The sequence below is a fragment of the Bombina bombina genome, chromosome 4, assembly GCF_027579735.1.
Source record: "Bombina bombina isolate aBomBom1 chromosome 4, aBomBom1.pri, whole genome shotgun sequence".
NCBI lineage: Eukaryota > Metazoa > Chordata > Amphibia > Anura > Bombinatoridae > Bombina > Bombina bombina.
Window position 1 is genome coordinate 730,017,572 of NC_069502.1, and position 19,887 is coordinate 730,037,458.

Genomic DNA, 19,887 nt, shown 5'->3' on the forward strand with positions numbered 1-19,887 from the left:
TACAGCGGTTCACCCAGATCTGGAAAACAGCCATCCTCATCAATCGGAGCCACAACGGAGTGGGTGAGTTGCGGCAGACCGCAAGGCTGGCCCTTTTCTATGTCCGTTTGAGTCAGAATTGTTGAGAGAGGGGAACGGAGAAGACTCTATGCAGAAAGGAAGAGGGAACTTGCAACTGAATACCCCTAATGCACACCCTTAAAGTCCTCCATACATATACATAATCGGACCTAATTAAATCCCCAGGCAGAACCCACTACACTCTTTGGGGCAGAAATTGTGTAAGACTACCCTACGTCATCTAGAAGCCCTACAGTTATAAAAACACCTGTTTTGCTTTGCATTTGCTCCCTTGATTGTAACAAACAGGCATACATGCTATATGAACACTTGCATTGCTTAAAAGTGGAGGAGAGAAGAGTAAAGCTTCTGATTTATATCAACACCTATATGCATGATAACCTTCACTACACAGTGTGGGAGGTTGGTTCTTCAGGGCACTCCTAAGAAATACAGAAAAGCAGCAGTTACAAGGCAGATTTCTCCAGGCTGTTGTGGAGAGGCTACGAGACTGTGCACAATAAATCTTTATATTCTCGCCCCAAAGACACATACTAACGTATTGGGAACTTTGCATATATAATACAAGTGACTGGCTTTGGGGATTTATATGAAGCTAGACAAATATTTTCCGCCTATTTCCAGTTCGTTGGCGGGAAAGATGACATCCAGAAATAAACAAGCGGATAAAAAGAGACCAGCTCCAGACTTACATGCTGAGTCCCCGCCATCCCCTAAATCCTCAAATTTGATCACAACAGACTCCTCTGCTTTGCTTCAGGAATTAAAATCATTCTTTTTGCCAAAAATGGAGTCACTCCACAAGCTGGGGGTGGACACACTTACTAGCGAGGTCCGTCAGTTCTCCACCAGAATATCCCAAGTTGAGCAGCGTATTTCAGATGTTGAAGACAGACAAGTGGCAGCTTCTACCTCAGTAAGACAACTCGTACGCCAAAACCAAATATTGCAAGAAAAGGTAGAGGACCTTGAAAATCGCAGCCGAAGAAACAATCTCAGAGTAATTGGCGTCCCGGAAACAATTAAAAATAAGGATCTGCTAGAGTTTACAGCCCTTACAATCCCTAAATTGCTAAAAATGAATCAAGATCATTTGCCCCTGGATGTGGAACGAGCCCATCGCATAGGCCCAGATAGAGGCCTTGAGACCATGAACTCTCGCCCATGCCAAGTAATTTTCAAGTGTTTGAATTACCAAGAGAAATTGGTCCTATTACGAGCATACAGGGCACATTCTGGGGACTTGATTTTCGAGGGGAAAAAACTCCTAATATTCCAGGACTTCTCAGCAGAGGTGTCTAAGCTCAGAAAAGAATTTGCCCCATTATGCTCCCGCCTGCATAAAGAAGGGAAACAGGCTTCTTTATTATACCCGGCTAAACTGAGACTGCAAACACCCGCGAGCCCAAAGTTTTTCACTACCCCCAAGGATCTACAGGACTTCCTAGACCGGGAGGGACAGGATATTGCCCGCTGAATTCTTTGTAAACCTTACCATATTTTTTCTAACTTTATTATGTCCATATGGACAAATGGATGTACTCGTCACCCTCTGTGGTGAGAAGAGATGCTGAAAGGAACTACAACGACATTGGACTATCTCTGAAGTTCATGCACTGTTTAATAGTGCATCTGGTATCTACACTATGGAGATTACTATCTCCCTCAGGTTTGTTCGGTTGGCAAGAAACAGCCAGAGACAATGGACACATGATGACTCTGTTTTCAATTATTTATCTGTTTTCATTTGGTTATTTGTTGTGTAGGCTTGAATGTATGATAGTGATCGATATTGTTCTTTACTTGTTATTATACTTAAAACTGATGATCTATAGACATTATTCTATGAATAAATCAGCTCCTCGTTGTTGTTCACCTAAGACCAGGCCAAACAGTGAAATGCCCTCTCCTGGCATACGAAAAAAGCTTATCAATATCACTATTACTTTAGGTTTGAAGCTGCTGGGAGTGTATGTCGAGTGTGAATGGGTTCCCCTGTGGAATAGAACCATGTCAAGACCATATATTAGACCCTTTTTGCTTAAATTTGCTAGAACTCAAGAGCATACTTTGTATCCTACTTCAGGGGCAATCGAATGTTGTGTGCATGGCCAATTCAGACATGAAAAGATTACACCTAGTGAGCTGGCATGTATTAGTGAAATGTATGTCAAATTAGCCTCTAAAAGACTAGAACCCTTGCGTTTCTCAACAGCCATTGTGAGATTGTGCTGCTTCACGAATTATGCCTTAGTCGTGGGAAAGGGTGAGACGACCCCCCTACAGTTTGTTACCTCAATATGGCAACACCTGCGATCTCGCATACTGACTCTTGTGAAATGCTTGCAACTATACTTGAATATAAAGGAAAAAAAGCTGAGAATATGCTCTCAATCCTATATGCAAATGATATATATGACTGTTGTAGACATTTGTCTGCTATGTAATTGTGTTGGGCCCTCAAAGATAATGATACCTACTGTATTAATATACTCTTGTATTTATTTCCAAAGATGGGTGCGTCTCCACTCTGAGGGGCTTACACAGCAGGAACCCCCGACACTACAGAACTCCTGCTACTGGGTTAACCGACCTTCTCCTTCCCCAACTAACTATAAGTACGGTCCCCTGGCACCCGCTGTTATTACATGGACCCTACAACACACTCTGACACGTACTTGTTCTACTATAGTGGCCTTCCTGCTCCTGGAGAAACATCCTTTAGTAGTGAGATCCCAGGGAACATTAATCCCAAGCGCATTCCTCCCTATAACTTACTTATATTATGGCGCAGCGCTGTAGCATAGTTTCTTGGAATGTTGGGGGAATTACATCCCCCGCTAAGCGAAGCAAAATTTTACACCACTTAAACACAATCCAGACAGACATTGCGCTCCTTCAAGAGACCCACTTAACAGAGGAGGAACACAATAAGCTTAAAATAAGGTGGGTTGGACAGGTCATAAACACACCAACCACAGGCAGAAAGAAGGGAGTTGCGATACTAGTCAGGAAGGGACTAGATGTTAGGTTCACCAATACCTCTATAGATGCGAAAGGCCGGTACATTATAACAAACCTTCATATAGCCTCCAGAACTTATCTATTGTGCAACATCTATGGCCCAAATAACCTCTCCCCTCAATTCTGGCAACAGATGCAAACGAACTTAACTAGACGAAGCGAATTTCCATTAATTATCGGTGGGGATTTCAACATGACACAACTCTCCCCACTTGACAGATTTGCAGAGACTGCACCTTCCCTAGCTGCAGGATCGAGCTCCCAGAGACAGAAAAGTGAGACAAATATAACCTTGGGGTTTAGAGAGGGGTTGGGGCTGGTTGACTTATGGAGATTGCGCAACCCAGACCTCAGAGATTACACGTGTATGTCCAAATCACACCACACACTGTCTAGGATTGATTATTTTCTCACGACTCCAGACCTCACTCCTACCATCTCACTGAGTAAAATACATCCCATTACCATCTCAGACCATGCCCCCATCTCACTCCTGCTTGATTTCCCCCCCCCCCCAGAAGGCTTACAGAGAACATGGAGATTCCCCACACACCTCTATAACAATGTAGATTTTCACCAGCAGTTGACCTCTTACTGGATAGAGTATAACACAGATAACACACAACATCGCAACAATGTAGATCTTTTTTGGCATGCTTCAAAGGCGGTGTTGAGAGGGAGGGTCACAGCTTATGCATCGCACCACAAAACCCTGGCCAAGAAAGTGACAAATCAATTGCTGGGAGAACTAACGGAGGCATATAATGCTTACCTACACCATCCTACTGACCAGACTAGACAGCACTACTACGAGTTAAAAAAAGAGAGAGACACCCATATCCAAATGGTGGATAATATTCACACCATTCACCGTCAAGGTAAATTCTATAGATTTGGAAACAAAGCAGGGAAAATTATGGCAAATATGGTCAAAATTGTCACCCCCCGAGCTAACATCCCAGCAATAGCTACCGCAAACGGTCTATGCACAGATACCCCCTCAATTATGCGAGAATTTGTAACATACTACACTAAATTATACTCTAAACAAGACATTTCAGAACACCATAAGAATCAGTTCTGGAAAGAAGTTGACATCCCTGCTCTACAACAGGAGCAATTAACCACCCTTAATGCCCCAATACAAATACAGGAGGTCACGAATGCCATAAAAAATGCCAAATTAGGAAAAGCGTCAGGACCTGATGGTCTTCCCGCAGAATACTATAAAATCTTACAAGCAAATATAGCACCTGTTTTGGCAAAATTATTCTCAGAATACTTAGAGGGGAACTCAATCCCAGACCCCAGATTTACAGACGCCACCATATGTGTTCTTCCAAAGCCAGATAGGGACCCTACCCTGCCGGAATCCTATAGGCCGATTTCCCTCTTAAATGGGGACTATAAATTGTTCACCAAAATTTTAGCAAACCGGCTGGCGGACGTACTCCCTTCGCTGGTCCATCCGGACCAGACAGGGTTTGTCAAACACCGCTCCTCAGTGGTCAACTTGCGCAAAACACTTGCAGTTATAGCACAATACCATCAAGCCCATACTAACCCCTCCGCATCGCCACTGGTAGACGCATGTTTGCTCTCTGTTGATGCGGAGAAAGCATTTGACAGGGTGGAGTGGGACCATCTCTATACCTCCCTGGCTAGGTTTGGCATAACAGGTCAGTTCCTGGATGTTATCCAGCAACTATATCGAATGCCCTCGGCATCAATTATCATAAACGGCGGTCTGTCCCCCTCATTTCACTTAGAAAGAGGTACTAGACAAGGCTGCCCATTGTCCCCACTTCTGTTCGATCTGGCCATAGAACCGCTGGCGTGTTATATACGCCAACACTGTGCGGGCTTCCAGGTTCATGGGCGACGCCTACATATTTCCCTGTTCGCAGATGACTCTTGTTATATATTAGTAACCCAGCTCTAAGTGTCCCTAGACTATTAGACATCATGGTAAACTTTGGTACCTTCACGGGGTATAAAATAAATGAAACCAAATCTGAAGTGAAATGGCTAAAAAACGAGGAAGGTGCAACCCTTCAAAATACAAACCTTAAAATCACAACAGGCACATTCAAATATTTAGGTATCCATATCCATGTCGACCCGACCCGTATATATCGTCTTAACATCCCAAAGGTCATACTTAGTGTGCAAAATATCATACGGGGATGGAGAGGTCTCCCCCTCTCCCTTCATGGTAGAATTCACCTATTGAAAATGATAATCCTACCAAAAATACTATACCCCTTGCAAATGCTTCCTCTCCTGCTCCACAACAAAGACATACAAACCATCTCCTCCACTTTTGCATCATTTGTATGGAATCAAAAGAAACATAGAATTAGCATACCTAAACTGTCTATGCCATTGGGAGCAGGGGGTTTCATGTTCCCAAACATCCAATGGTATAACTGGGCGACATTAGCCAAGTTGGTCTTGGGGTGGCTAACTAGATCTGACTACTTTAGCCCCGCGGTAGAGATGGATAGTGCAGCGCCAATGAACCTAGCTTACCTTCCACACTCCACACTTCAGGCCTTGCCACACCATATTTCACACAATATACTGTTTAGGGATCCGATCAGGGCCTGGCACAAACTGTGTCGTTTTTGGAAAATAGACCATACTGTGACCAAATATTTGCCAATACAGGGGAACCCTAAATTTATACCCGGCTACACCACTCGAGCTTTTCAGAGATGGGGAGCAGTAGGCTTGACATCTGTAGCACAGTTAATTAACCCTCTTACGCTTGAACTCACCCCCTTCCAGACTTTGAGGGAAAATTATGCTATTCCTCTTGACACAAGGTTTGCCTATTTTCAGTGTAGGCATTATGTTAGGGCTCTTATAACAGAAAAGCAGCTTACGACTACGAGTAACAGCATAGATAGGTTATTTCGCATAGCGAACCAGGGATCTCACTCTATTACTCGCATCTACTCTGAGATCACGCAGCAACTGGAACAGCCTGTCCTACAAACAATACACAATCGGTGGCAAGGGATGAGAGACATTGTGATTACTTCTCAGGAAATAATAGCTAGCTTTCAGAAAGTTAGGATGGCCACTCTTTCAGCATACTCAAGGGAAGCACATACCAAATTAATCCACCAGGCATATGTCCTTCCAAGCCTAAGACTAAAATGGGTCCCGCAAGCAGTTGACAAATGTAATAAATGTTCTTTCCCGTCCCCAGACCTTATTCACATGGTATGGGACTGCCCTGGACTGAGGGGATTGTGGGGAAGGGTTAAACACTGGCTCCAGAAAGTATTGCGACAAGAGATAACCCTAACCCCTTCTAATATTATCTTTCTTCATGACCTGGAAGTTGCACCACAGTCCCAGAAATTTTTACACTTGATAATTTTACTTACTAGGAGACTAGTCATGCAATATTGGGCTGACAGTAAATCCCCTCCTTTTACAAAATTAATACAAGCAATACATAGTCAAGCTCTACTGGAGCAAGCGGATGTACAGGGAGATCTCGACAAAAGAATAAAAGCTTTCATACATAAATGGGAACCATATTTGATGTATGTCCCCCCACGCATTAGACAAAAGTTACTATACCCCTTTCGGAATTCATCGTTTATGCTAGAGGAAAACCTGAATGGCAAATGGTTCTCCTCGCCTTCCTAACTATCCTCCCCTTGATCTCATACGCTCTGAGTAGACACATCTCCCATCGAGTGAGATGGGGTGCCAGGGTCCCACAAATCCCTACCCCCCCCCCCTCAGGAGTGGAGATGCCCTGCTGTGATGTGTGTGGTATGTATGTTATGGTTATTGTTTTATGTTTTTTATATTATGTTATGTATTGTTATGTTACAAAAATAGAAAAATTGAACCAGATTTACTTCCTGCTGGGGAACTACCTCACTTGAAGGGACCTTCCCTATCCTTTTGGACGGGAAGAATGTTGTTACCTTCACAACTGTATCAAACATATGTAAAAATGTAACTTCTGTCAACCGAAACTCCCATGTAGGAATGGATCTGGAATATAAATAAAGTTTAAAAAAAAAAAAAAGACAGGCAACTCCTCTTTTCCTTGCACATGCAGGGGTAGCAATCACCTCCCCAATCCAGCCGAATTTGAGTTTTTCTGTTTCTGTCAAATTAAGATGCGTTTCCTGAATCATAGCTATATCCAAGCAGCAACGCTTCATATGATTAACAACTCTTTTTCTTTTGACTGGAGAGGTGATCCCCCCCTACATTCCATGAAATAAGATTAATGGAATCCTTCATCCCTTAAATTAGGGGGCGGAGCAAGGGGGGCAAAAAAAATGGAATAAAACCCACAACACTAAAAGAACCAACCATACATTCTATCCTTTTTATCTTAAATAGAATAAGTATATAGCAGAATCTCATTCCTCCGTCTCTCAGTTTCATGCTATCCTTTTTAACTTTCATTTTGACAGCCATTAGATTATTAGACAGTGGACAATTTATTATCCGCGCAGTTTGGTATCCAATATACAGCGTAAGGACTTACGTGGCGAAAATGGAGAAATCTTACTCCATTTTCCCCTCGCCACAAATTGCAGGCGTAGTAAGCCTTACGCTGAGTATTGGAGCCCCGTAACTCACTAAACTACCTGCAAAATAAAACCTAACACCTAACGCATGCGCAATGTCTATCTACCTGTCAACCGCAATCCCCCGCCGCAATCCCTAATAAAGTGTTTAACCCCTAAACCGCCACTCCCGGACCCCACCGCCAGCTACATTAAATGTCTAATGCCCTAATGTGATCCCCCTACACCGCCGCCACCTATATTAAAATTATTAGCCCCTAATGTGAGCCCCCTACCCCGCCACCCCCTATTTTAATTACATTGCCCCCTAATGTGAGCCCCCTACCCCCGCCACCTATTTAAAACTACATTACCCCCTAATGTGAGCCCCTACCTCGGCGCCACCTATATTAAAATAATAACCCCCTAATGTGAGCCCCTACACTGCCGCCACCTACATTAAAATGATTAACCCCTAATCTAATCCCCCTACACCGCCGCCACCTATATTAAAATAATTAACCCCTAATCTAATCCCCCTACACCGCCGCCACCTATATTAAAATGATTAACCACTAAACCTAAGTCTAACCCTAACATCCCCTAATGTAATTATTATTAAAATAAATCTAAATAATATTAATAATATTAACTAAATTATTCCTATTTAAATCTAAATACTTACCTATAAAATAAACCCTAAGATAGCTATTCTAATCAGCCAATAGAATTACAGTAGCTCTATTTCTATTGGCTATTCAAATCAGCCAATAGAATTAAAGTAGCTTTCTTCCGATTGGCTGATTTAAATTTGAAAGTTCAAATCAGCGAATAGGAATTCAAGGGACGCCATTTTTAATCGCGTACCTTGAATTCCTATTCAGTGTACGGCGGCGATCGTATGAAGAGGATCCTCCACGCTCCATGGCTCCGGTCTTCAGTTCCAGCATCGCCGATCTTCAGTTCCTGCATCGCCGGTCTTCAGTTCCAGAGAGGACGGTCTTCAGCTCCGCGGTCATCGGTCTTCAACTCCTCCACTCCGTGCCGGCTGGTTCCTGGAAGAAGAAGAGGTCCCCGCCTGAAAGAAGACTTCTCCGCCTGGAACAGGACCTTCTCCGTCGGTCTTCAGGAGAGGTAAGGACCACTTGGGGGTTAGACTTAGGTTTTTTTAAGGGGGGATAGGGTGGGTTTTAGAGTAGGGGTGTGTGGGTGGTGGGTTGTAATGGGGGGTTTTTCTTTTTTTTTACAGGTAAAAGAGCTGATTACTTTTTGTAATTTAGTTTAGGGTAGGGACATTTTTTATTTTGGGGGGCTTTGTTATTTTATTAGGGGGCTTAGATTAGGTGTAATTAGCTTAAAATTCTTGTAATCTTTTTTTATTTTTTGTAATTTAGTGTTTGTTTTCTTTTGTAATTTAGTTTAGTGTATTTAATTATATTTTAGTTTAGATAATTGTAGTTTATTTAATTAATTTATTGATAGTGTAGGTGTATTTGTAACTTAGGTTAGAATTTATTTTACAGGTAATTTAGTAATTATTTTAACTAGGTAGCTATTAAATAGTTATTAACTATTTAATAGCTATTGTACCTAGTTAAAATAAATTACCAAGTTACCTGTAAAATAAATATAAACCCTAAAATAGCTACAATGTAATTATTATTTATATTGTAGCTATATTAGGGTTTATTTTATAGGTAAGTATTTAGATTTAAATAGGAATAATTTAGTTAATATTATTAATATTATTTAAATTTATTTTAATAATAATTACGTTAGGGGGTGTTAGGGTTAGACTTAGGTTTAGTGGTTAATCATTTTAATATAGGTGGCAGCTGTGTAGGGGGATAAGATTAGGGGTTATCATTTTAATGTAGGTGGCGGCGCGGTAGGGGATTAGATTAGGAGTTAATAATTTTAATGTAGGTGGCGGCGGTGTAGGTGCTCACATTAGGGGGTTATCATTTTAATGTAGGTGGCGACGGGGTAGGGGGATTAGATTTGGGGTTAATAATTTTAATGTAGGTGGCGGTAGTGTAGGGGCTCACATTAGGGGGTTATCATTTTAATATATGTGGCGGCGGGGTAGGGGCTCACATTAGGGGGTAATGTAGTTTAAATAGGTGGCGGCGGGTTAGGGGCTCACATTAGGGGGTAATGTAGTTTAAATATGTGGAGGCGGTGTAGGGGGCTCACATTAGGGGGTGATACAGTTAATATAGGTGGCGGCGGGGTCCGGGAGCGGCAGTTTAGTGGTTAATATATTTATTGTTAGGAGTGAGAGGGGGGATTGCGGATAGAGGGGTATACGTGTCGGGCTATGTTTGGGAGGTGTGTTAGACAGTAACGGGAGATTTAATATTTTAGTCAGTTTTTGTAGGCGGCGGCAGTTTCTAAAGTGCCGTAAGTCACTGGCGACTCCAGAAATTTGTACTTACGCAGATTTCTGGACATCGCTAGTTTGTCAGACTTACAGCACTTTAGCAACTGCCGGCGCCGTATATGTGATAGCTCGCTGTGGGAGCTGAAACTACGGGCAGCGCAGGTTTCCACGCTTGCGCCGAAACCTGCGTCGTATATCGGATCACGCCCCAGATCTTTAACTTTGCAGGATATATCAAAGAAACTTGTATATCACGATTTATGAGTTGGATACATAATGAAGCCATCTCTTTCCTCTTATTTAATGTTTCTGCTGAATAATCCTGAAAAATCAATATACGGTGACCATTAATTAAAAAAGGATTTGTCTTGTGATACATACTAAGAATTTTCACTTTATCCCGGAAGGTCAAACGTTTAAATAATATTGGTCTTTTATGATTAAACTGTGTCCCCACTAAGATCTAATGGAACCCAATCTATGAGCTCTTTCTATGAGAAATAGGTGTATAGGCATATGGCATGTGGCAGTGTAAATAAGGTAAAATGAAGTAGATCATTATATTCTGGAGATTCTGGGAGTCCAATAATTTTAAGATTGTTCCTATGTGATCTGTCTTCCAGATCATCTATTCTTTTCTGGAGACTCTAAAGTTTTTCTTCCTATTCTTTAATAGTCTCTTGCTGTATATTATAGGTGTCCTCTAAATCTGAAACTCTGCCCTCTACTTCAACAATTCTTGTTCAAAACTGTCTAACCTCGGTTGAGAGCATAGAAACATAGAAACATAGATATTGACAGCAGATAAGAGCCATAGGCCCAGCAAGTCTGCCCGACCTTACCTAACAGTATAAACTTATCTAGTTCGTAGGATAGCCCTATGCTTGTCCCATGCATTTTTAAAGTCCCCCACAGTGTTTGTTGCTACTACCTCTTGAGGAAGTTTATTCCATAAATCAATCACTCTTTCTGTAAAGAAGTGCTTCCTCAAATTACTTCTGAATCTACTACCCTTTAGCTTGAGCTCATGACCCCTTGTTCTTGAATTTTCCATTTTATGTAAAATACCCACAGCCTCAGTTTTACTAAACCCTTTAATGTACTTGAAAGTTGCTATCATATCACCTCTTTCCCTTCTCTCCTCTAAGCTATACATATTTAGGTCATTGAGCCTATCCTGGTAAGTTTTATTTTTTAGACCATGTACCATTTTGGTAGCCCTCCTTTGCACAGATTCAAGTTTGTTAATATCCTTCTGAAGATATGGTCTCCAGAACTGCACACCATTACTCAAGATGAGGCCTAACTAATGATCTATAAAGTGGCATAAGAACCTTACTATTTCTGCTGCAAATACCTCTACCAATACATCCAAGCATTCTGCTAGCCTTACTCGCTGCATTACTACATTGTTTACTAAGTTTTAAATCATCTGAAATAATAATTCCCCAAGTCCTGTTCCTCGTCTGTAACAGTCAGTAAAGTGTCATTGAGTCTGTAATTAACATTTGGATTTTTCTTCCTAAATGCATTATTTTACACTTTGCTGTGTTAAACTTTAGACCCCAGTCGTTTGTCAATCCTCCAATTGTTGTATATCACTTCTCATTTTGTCTACTCCCCCTGGAACATCCACTCTGTTGCAAATTTTTGTATCATCTGCAAAGAGACATACTTTCCCCTGTAGCCCTTTGCTGATATCGCAGATAAATATGTTAAACAAAACAGGCCCCAGAACTGACCCCTGAGGAACACCACTAGTAACAGCCCCTTCTGCTGAATGAACTCCATTTACTAAGACACTTTGTTTTCTGTCCTTAAGCCAGCATTCCACCCAGTTCACAATTTTTGAATCTAGACCAAGGAGATATAGTTTGTGAATAAGTTTATTGTGTGGGACGGTGTCAAATGCTTTGCTGAAATCTAGATATGCTACATCAACTGCTCCTCCCTTGTCTAATACTTTTGTTACATAATCAAAGAAGTCAATTAGATTAGTCTGACATGATCTCCCTGAAGTAAAACCATGCTGATTTTGGTCCTCTAAATTGTTTGTCTTTATGTAAGTCATAATTCTTTCTTTTAAGAGGCTTTCCTCTTAAAAGAGCATGCTTATTTTTTTTTTGTAATACCCTCAAACTGGGACAAAAAAATTCTGATATTTGCTTAACTAGGCTGTTTGTGTCAATATGGAGAGTTGATTGCAGATTAAATTCGATAGAGCCATCTGTAGTTAGCTCTAAACTATTATGTGCTACTTTTTTAGCCTTTTGTTTGGGGGGCATTATTGGTGATCTAAGTTTGTTTGAGCTGACAAATCTGTCCATGGACTTAGTAGTGTCTCTCAATGGAAATAGAGGGAAGACAGAAGAGCAGAAGAGTCAGCTGGAAAAAAGTGCCAATTTAAATAGTGAGGCAAAATAAACAAGATTAATTTATGTTGACTCACCGTCAGCGTGTATGTGCCAAAAAGAAAAAACAGAACAAACAGTGATTATAACATCAAAGTGTACTCTGCAGAAGTGCAGATTCTTGCCCTTTCCCTTTTTTCCCCCTATCAAACAACTTGTGTATGTGAATGTGAGGGTAGTCCTCCCAAAGGATGCTAGAATTCCTTATATATTGACATTATTCAAGGGCATAAAAGCCACATCTTCTCTCGTATCTATATAACAACCTCAATAGACAGTGAATCAGTCCTCAGAGTATAACAGATCCTACAGAATCTATAGACACTAGTGAAGGCCATACTTCTGTGCTTTCTTTGGAAAAACTGTTTACTTAGAAGAAGAAATCAGAAGGGTATATACCCCAAAACATATTTGCATAAAGGTGGAATCACTATACTACCAACAGCCACCTTTTGAGCTGTACACCGACCTTTTAGTTTTAATGGCCTTCAAAAATCATATACCTTTAATCAATAATAATAATAATAATAATAATAACAGTAAATCTTGTTATTTCACTATTACTCTCCAAAGGTAGTTATTTGTACACTTCAAAGCCAGTTAATATTTCTGTTCAATATAATTTCTAAATATTTTTAACGCATTTTCTATAGGCTTAAGAAGAGTCAAGTTTAGGTTACTGTATACCCAGCAACTTTATATCTTATAAAACCCCAACACTCTTACAGTATAACATAGAGAGACATTTTTAACCACTTAGTCTCTCAGAAACTCAGTCTTCAATCAGTTTGAGAACCTCAAAAATCAGGTACTCTATATCCTGACTAGGAAAGTAGACAAGAATGTCTGTTGGCGCATAGGAATATCTGTTGGCTACCAAAAATAGAGTAGTTTTCAGGGTTGCGCACGGAAAGTGAATTTATGCCCCAACACAAGTGCACGGAGCGTTGCGCTCCAACTGTCTAGCCCTTAAAGGGACAGTCTACACCAGAATTTTTATTGTTTTAAAAGATAGATAATCCCTTTATTACCCATTTCCCAGTTTTGCATAACCAACACAGTTATAATAATATACTTTTTACCTCTGTGATTATCTTGTATCTAAGCCTCTGCAAACTGCCCTTTTTTTCAGTTCTTTTGACAGACTTGCAGTCTAGCCAATCAGTGCCTGCTCTCAGATAACTTCACGTGCACAAGCACAGTGTTATCTATATGAAATATGTGAACTAACACCCTCTAGTGGTGAAAAACTGTTAAAATGCAATCTGAAAGAGGTGGGCTTCAAGGTCTAAGAAATTAGCATATGAACCATCCTAGGTTAAGCTTTCAACTAAGAATACCAAGAGAACAAAGCAAAATTGGTGATAAAAGTAAATTGGAAAATTGTTTAAAATTACATGCTCTATCTGAATCATGAAAGTTTATTTTGGCCTAGACTGTCCCTTTAATATTATTATCAAATGTTCTTCATTCTCTTGGTATCCTTTATTAAAGAAGCAGCAAAGTAGTACTCTGAGCTAACTATACACTTTAGGTAAGCCAGTGACAAGAGGAATAAATGTGCAGCCACCAATCAGCAGCTCCCAGCAGTGCATTGCTGCTTTTGAGCCTACCTAGGTATGCTTTTTAAACAAAGTATACCAATAGATCAAAGCAAATGATATAATAGGAATACATTGGAAAATTGTTTAAAATGTTATGCTCTATCCAAAACCTGAAAGAAATAAAAGGGGTTTTTATGTCAATTTATTAAAACCCTTTGACGTCCACCAAAAAATCCCTAATGTGTTTTTGGGAGGTCAGTATCCCATTTTTTAATAATAGATCCAAAATGATTAAACTCCTGAACCCTGTTTCTCTGTTTATATTCTATTAGCATTACAAATTTTAATGGGATTTCCATGGATGTTTTATTGTACATTACAAATAAATAAACACTTCCTGCTATGTTTCAATAATTTCCTTTATAAATAATGTTTAAACACTTTTTAATTTAAGTCCCAATAAAAAAAATAACTCTCTATCGGCTAGAATACGAGTTTTGCGGTAAGAGGGGTGCGTTGCTAACTTGCACTTTATTCTCACAGCTCACTACATACAGTGCTGGTATTACAGGTTTTTATAAACCCCGGCATTAAAAGGCAAGAAGTGAGCGTAGAGAAAAAATGTGCTCCATACCGCACTCCAATACCAGCGCTGCTTAAAGTGAAGGTAAATTTGGAACATGTTGAAGACAACAAAGCAATAATTGTATACTATAATAAGCTAATCGCTAGCTTTTTTTCAAAAAATTATTCTATATTAGGGAAATAAAACCTATATATAAAACCCATACCATTGCTATCTTTACTCATCCCAACCGCTATTTCCGGATTTTCTAATGAGTGTAACTTAGGTTAGGTTTTATTTTTACAGGTAAATTTGTATTTATTTTAGCTAGGTTAGTTAGTAATAGTTAATAACGTTTTAGTAAGCTAAGTCTACCTAGTTAAAATAAATGCAAACTTGCTTGTAAAATAAAAAATAAAACCCTAGCTAGATACAATGTAAACTATTAGTTATATTTTAGCTAGCTTAGGGTTTATTTTATAGGCTAAGTTTTTAGTTTTAAATAGGAATTATTAGTTAATGATAGTAATTTGTATTTAGATTTATTTAAATTATATTTGTTAGTGGGTGTTAGGGTTAGGTTAGACTTAGGTTTAGGGGTTAATAAATATAGTATTAGTGTCGGCGACGTTGGGGGGGGCGACAAATTAGGGGTTTAATAAATGTAGGTAGGTGGCGGGGATGTTAGGGGCGTCAGATTAGGGGTTAATAATATTTAACTAGTGTTTGTGAGGCGGGAGTGCGGTGGTTTAGGGGTTAATATGTTTATTCTAGTGGCGACGATGTCGGGAGTAGCAGATTAGGGGTTCATAATTTTATGTTAGTGTTTGCGATGCGGGGGTCCTCTGTTTAGGGGTTATTAGGTAGTTTATGGGTGTTAGTTTACTTTTTAGCACTTTAGCTATGAGTTTTATGCTACAGCTTTGTAGTGTAAAACTCATAACTACTGACTTTAGAATGTGTTACCAATCTTGACGGGATAGGGTGTACCACTCACTTTTTGTCCAAAAAAAAAAAAGCTTGTAATACCGGCGCAATGGAAGTCCCATTGAAAAAAGTCTATATGCAAATTGCGTAAGTTGATTTGCGTTAAGGCCAAAAAAGTGTGCGGTGCCCCTAAACCTGCAAGACTCGTAATACCAGCGGTAGTGAAAAAGCAGCGTTATAACTTGATAACGCTGCTTTTTCAGTATAACGCAAAACTGGCAATCTAGCCGTATATGTTCAATTTTGCAACTTTAAAGAGACATGAATCCTAAACTTTTTTTTATGATTCAGATAGATTGTATTTCTATTATCTAATTTGCTTTGTTCTGTTGGTATTCTTTGATGAAAAGCTTACCTAGGTAGGCTCGCTCACGAGCTGGGAGCTAGCTGCTGATTGGTGGCTGCACATATATGCCTCTTCTCATTGGGTTACCAATGTGTTCAGCTAGCTCGCCGTTGCGCATTGTTACTCATTCAACAAAGGATACCAAGAGAATGAAGCAAAATTGATAATAGAAGTAAATTGGAAAGTTGTTTAAAATTTCATTTTGTATCTGAATCATGAAATAAAAAAATGGGATTTCATTTCCCTTTGTTATTATTATGAATATTATTATCTTTATTTGTAGCGTGCAAACAGATTCAGCAGTGATCTGACAGAAAATGGAAGACAGACTGGGACATAAATATTAGAGTGCCCTGTTCCCTTACCAGTGTGGTGGTTGGATCACAAGGCCTGTGGTGAGTTCCAGAAGACAGGTGCAAGTTATGAGATGGGAGTTGAAGGTGGTAATAAGAGGGACTGAGAGATGTAGGCCACAAACACAGTAAAAAAGTCAGCTAAGGGTGTATATAGAGATCACATGAGGGATGCAGTATTGTGGAGGGCTTTGTAGGTTAGGGTAGGATAATGGAAGCCAATGTAGGGACTGGCATGCCAGTATAACTGGATAATATAATATCCGTTTCTGGGAAACTATTGACCATTAAAGGGACATTGTACACTAGATTTTTTTTTGCATAAATGTGTTGTAGATGATCCATTAATATAGACCATCTGGGGGTGTTTTTCAGATTGTTTCTGTGTATAATGGGTCTATTCATATGCAGGGGAGGGGGGGAGGCTCTGCTCTCAGCCCCTTTCAGTGGGTGTTTCAGCCAAACCCATCAACAGTGCTAAATTGGGAGCTTCTAAGTAAGTTTTTAAAAGGTTTTATTTTGTATTTTTATATCAGTATCTGTGGATATTATTCTTTATAGTAGTGTCTATTAAAATTGGTGTATACTGTCCCTTTAAGTCTGATATCAGTGGTGAGGAAGCTACTAGAGGGAATTGTAAAGGATTATACTGAAAAGTTGATTCATGAACGCAAAATCATGACTGGCAATAGATAACCCCAATCTATTTAATTATGAGGAAGTAAGTAGGAATGTAGACAAATAATCAGTATTGCACCCCATTATTTTTGATAAATTTTAAATGGCCTACAGGTATGGTTAGATGACAAATTATACTAAATTGTAGAGGTTTGTATAGATTGGTTAAAAAAAATGATAATTGTGCTGCTAAACGATAAATTAGAGATAGCTACACCTTTTAGAAGCAAATTTAAGCTACCTGTTACTTGATTGTGACATATCTTGAAAAACCATAGATGGGAAAGGATGTAGGGATTCTTGTACACAACAAAGCAAATTTAATAAATGTGAAATTGTTTCCAATAGTGGTTCAGTTATATGTAATTGTTGTTGCAGGGTGGTCAAATGAAGAATCAATGCCGTAAAACACATGTAGACATTTTTCTGTGTGTGCAGCTGCATTGGCTCTTTTTGTTCAATTGCTTACAAAGGAGTTAAGCAGCATAACCGATAGAGAACCTTTGTAGCATGATAACGTACGGATTTGTGTAGCCGAGACAATTTCACAAAATATGCCTGATGGGGGCATGAAAAATGTGATTCCATATTGTTTCCTACAACATCTTATGCTTCTGGCAAAGTGAGGCATTCAGAACAACCTACACATGTTATCTATCCTGTTTCACATCATTTGCCCATATTTCACATGGATTGTAAAACCGATTGGCTTTGCTGATAGAGAGCTGGCAGGAGTACTGTTTATTTCAGGAAACTGTTTATGACAAGAGGTCACACATTTAAGCTAGAGAAAAGGGGATTAAACCAACAGCAACAAAATCCTTTTTTTTCACTGCAAGACCAATCAAACTGTGTAACTCTTTGCTTGAGAAGATAGTAAAGATAGTGACTGCTAATACAATGACTTATTTTACTTGGGTTTTAATAAATAAAGAAACATTGAATTATATATATATATATATATATATATATATATATATATATACATATATATATATATATATATATATATATATATATATATATATATATATACAGGGAGTGCAGAATTATTAGGCAAGTTGTATTTTTGAGGATTAATTTTATTATTGAACAACAACCATGTTCTCAATGAACCCAAAAAACTCATTAATATCAAAGCTGAATAGTTTTGGAAGTAGTTTTTAGTTTGTTTTTAGTTATAGCTATTTTAGGGGGATCTCTGTGTGTGCAGGTGACTATTACTGTGCATAATTATTAGGCAACTTAACAAAAAACAAATATATACCCATTTCAATTATTTATTTTTACCAGTGAAACCAATATAACATCTCAACATTCACAAATATACATTTCTGACATTCAAAAACAAAACAAAAACAAATCAGTGACCAATATAGCCACCTTTCTTTGCAAGGACACTCAAAAGCCTGCCATCCATGGATTCTGTCAGTGTTTTGATCTGTTCACCATCAACATTGCGTGCAGCAGCAACCACAGCCTCCCAGACACTGTTCAGAGAGGTGTACTGTTTTCCCTCCTTGTAAATCTCACATTTGATGGTGGACCACAGGTTCTCAATGGGGTTCAGATCAGGTGAACAAGGAGGCCATGTCATTAGATTTTCTTCTTTTATACCCTTTCTTGCCAGCAACGCTGTGGAGTACTTGGACGCGTGTGATGGAGCATTGTCCTGCATGAAAATCATGTTTTTCTTGAAGGATGCAGACTTCTTCCTGTACCACTGCTTGAAGAAGGTGTCTTCCAGAAACTGGCAGTAGGACTGGGAGTTGAGCTTGACTCCATACTCAACCCGAAAAGGCCCCACAAGCTCATCTTTGATGATACCAGCCCAAACCAGTACTCCACCTCCACCTTGCTGGCGTCTGAGTCGGACTGGAGCTCTCTGCCCTTTACCAATCCAGCCACGGGCCCATCCATCTGGCCTATCAAGACTCACTCTCATTTCATCAGTCCATAAAACCTTAGAAAAATGAGATATTTCTTGGCCCAGTCTTGACGTTTCAGCTTGTGTGTCTTGTTCGGTGGTGGTCGTCTTTCAGCCTTTCTTACCTTGGCCATGTCTCTGAGTATTGCACACCTTGTGCTTTTGGGCACTCCAGTGATGTTGCAGCTCTGAAATATGGCCAAACTGGTGGCAAGTGGCATCTTGGCAGCTGCACGCTTGACTTTTCTCAGTTCATGGGCAGTTATTTTGCGCATTGGTTTTTCCACACGCTTCTTGCGACCCTGTTGACTATTTTGAATGAAACGCTTGATTGTTCGATGATCACGCTTCAGAAGCTTTGCAATTTTAAGAGTGCTGCATCCCTCTGCAAGATATCTCACTATTTTTGACTTTTCTGAGCCTGTCAAGTCCTTCTTTTGACCCATTTTGTCAAAGGAAAGGAAGTTGCCTAATAATTATGCACACCTGATATAGGGTGTTGATGTCATTAGACCACACCCCTTCTCATTACAGAGATGCACATCACCTAATATGCTTAATTGGTAGTAGGCTTTCGAGCCTATACAGCTTGGAGTAAGACAACATGATTAAAGATGGATGATGTGGGTCAAAATACTCATTTGCCTAATAATTCTGCACTCCCTGTATATCTAAATAAATATAAATATATATAATACATATATATATATATATATATATATATATATATATATATATATATATTTTGCATTTTTGGGGTGGAGGGGAAGGTGACGGATCTCAAAAAAAAGGTGCCGGTACTCATTGATTGTTGATTGATATATTGTGCTCAGTAACTTTGATAAAAGCAAAGGGAGAAAGTTATTTTAAATGCTTGATATATTTTGTAGATCCCTCTTGTAAAAACTAGAGTATTTACATGATGATTACAAATATTACATAAAATATTATAATATTATATGGCAGTAGCCCCCCCCCCCCCCCATAGCTATGCACTTTTAAATTAACATAACAATTGTACATACAGATACGGTATAT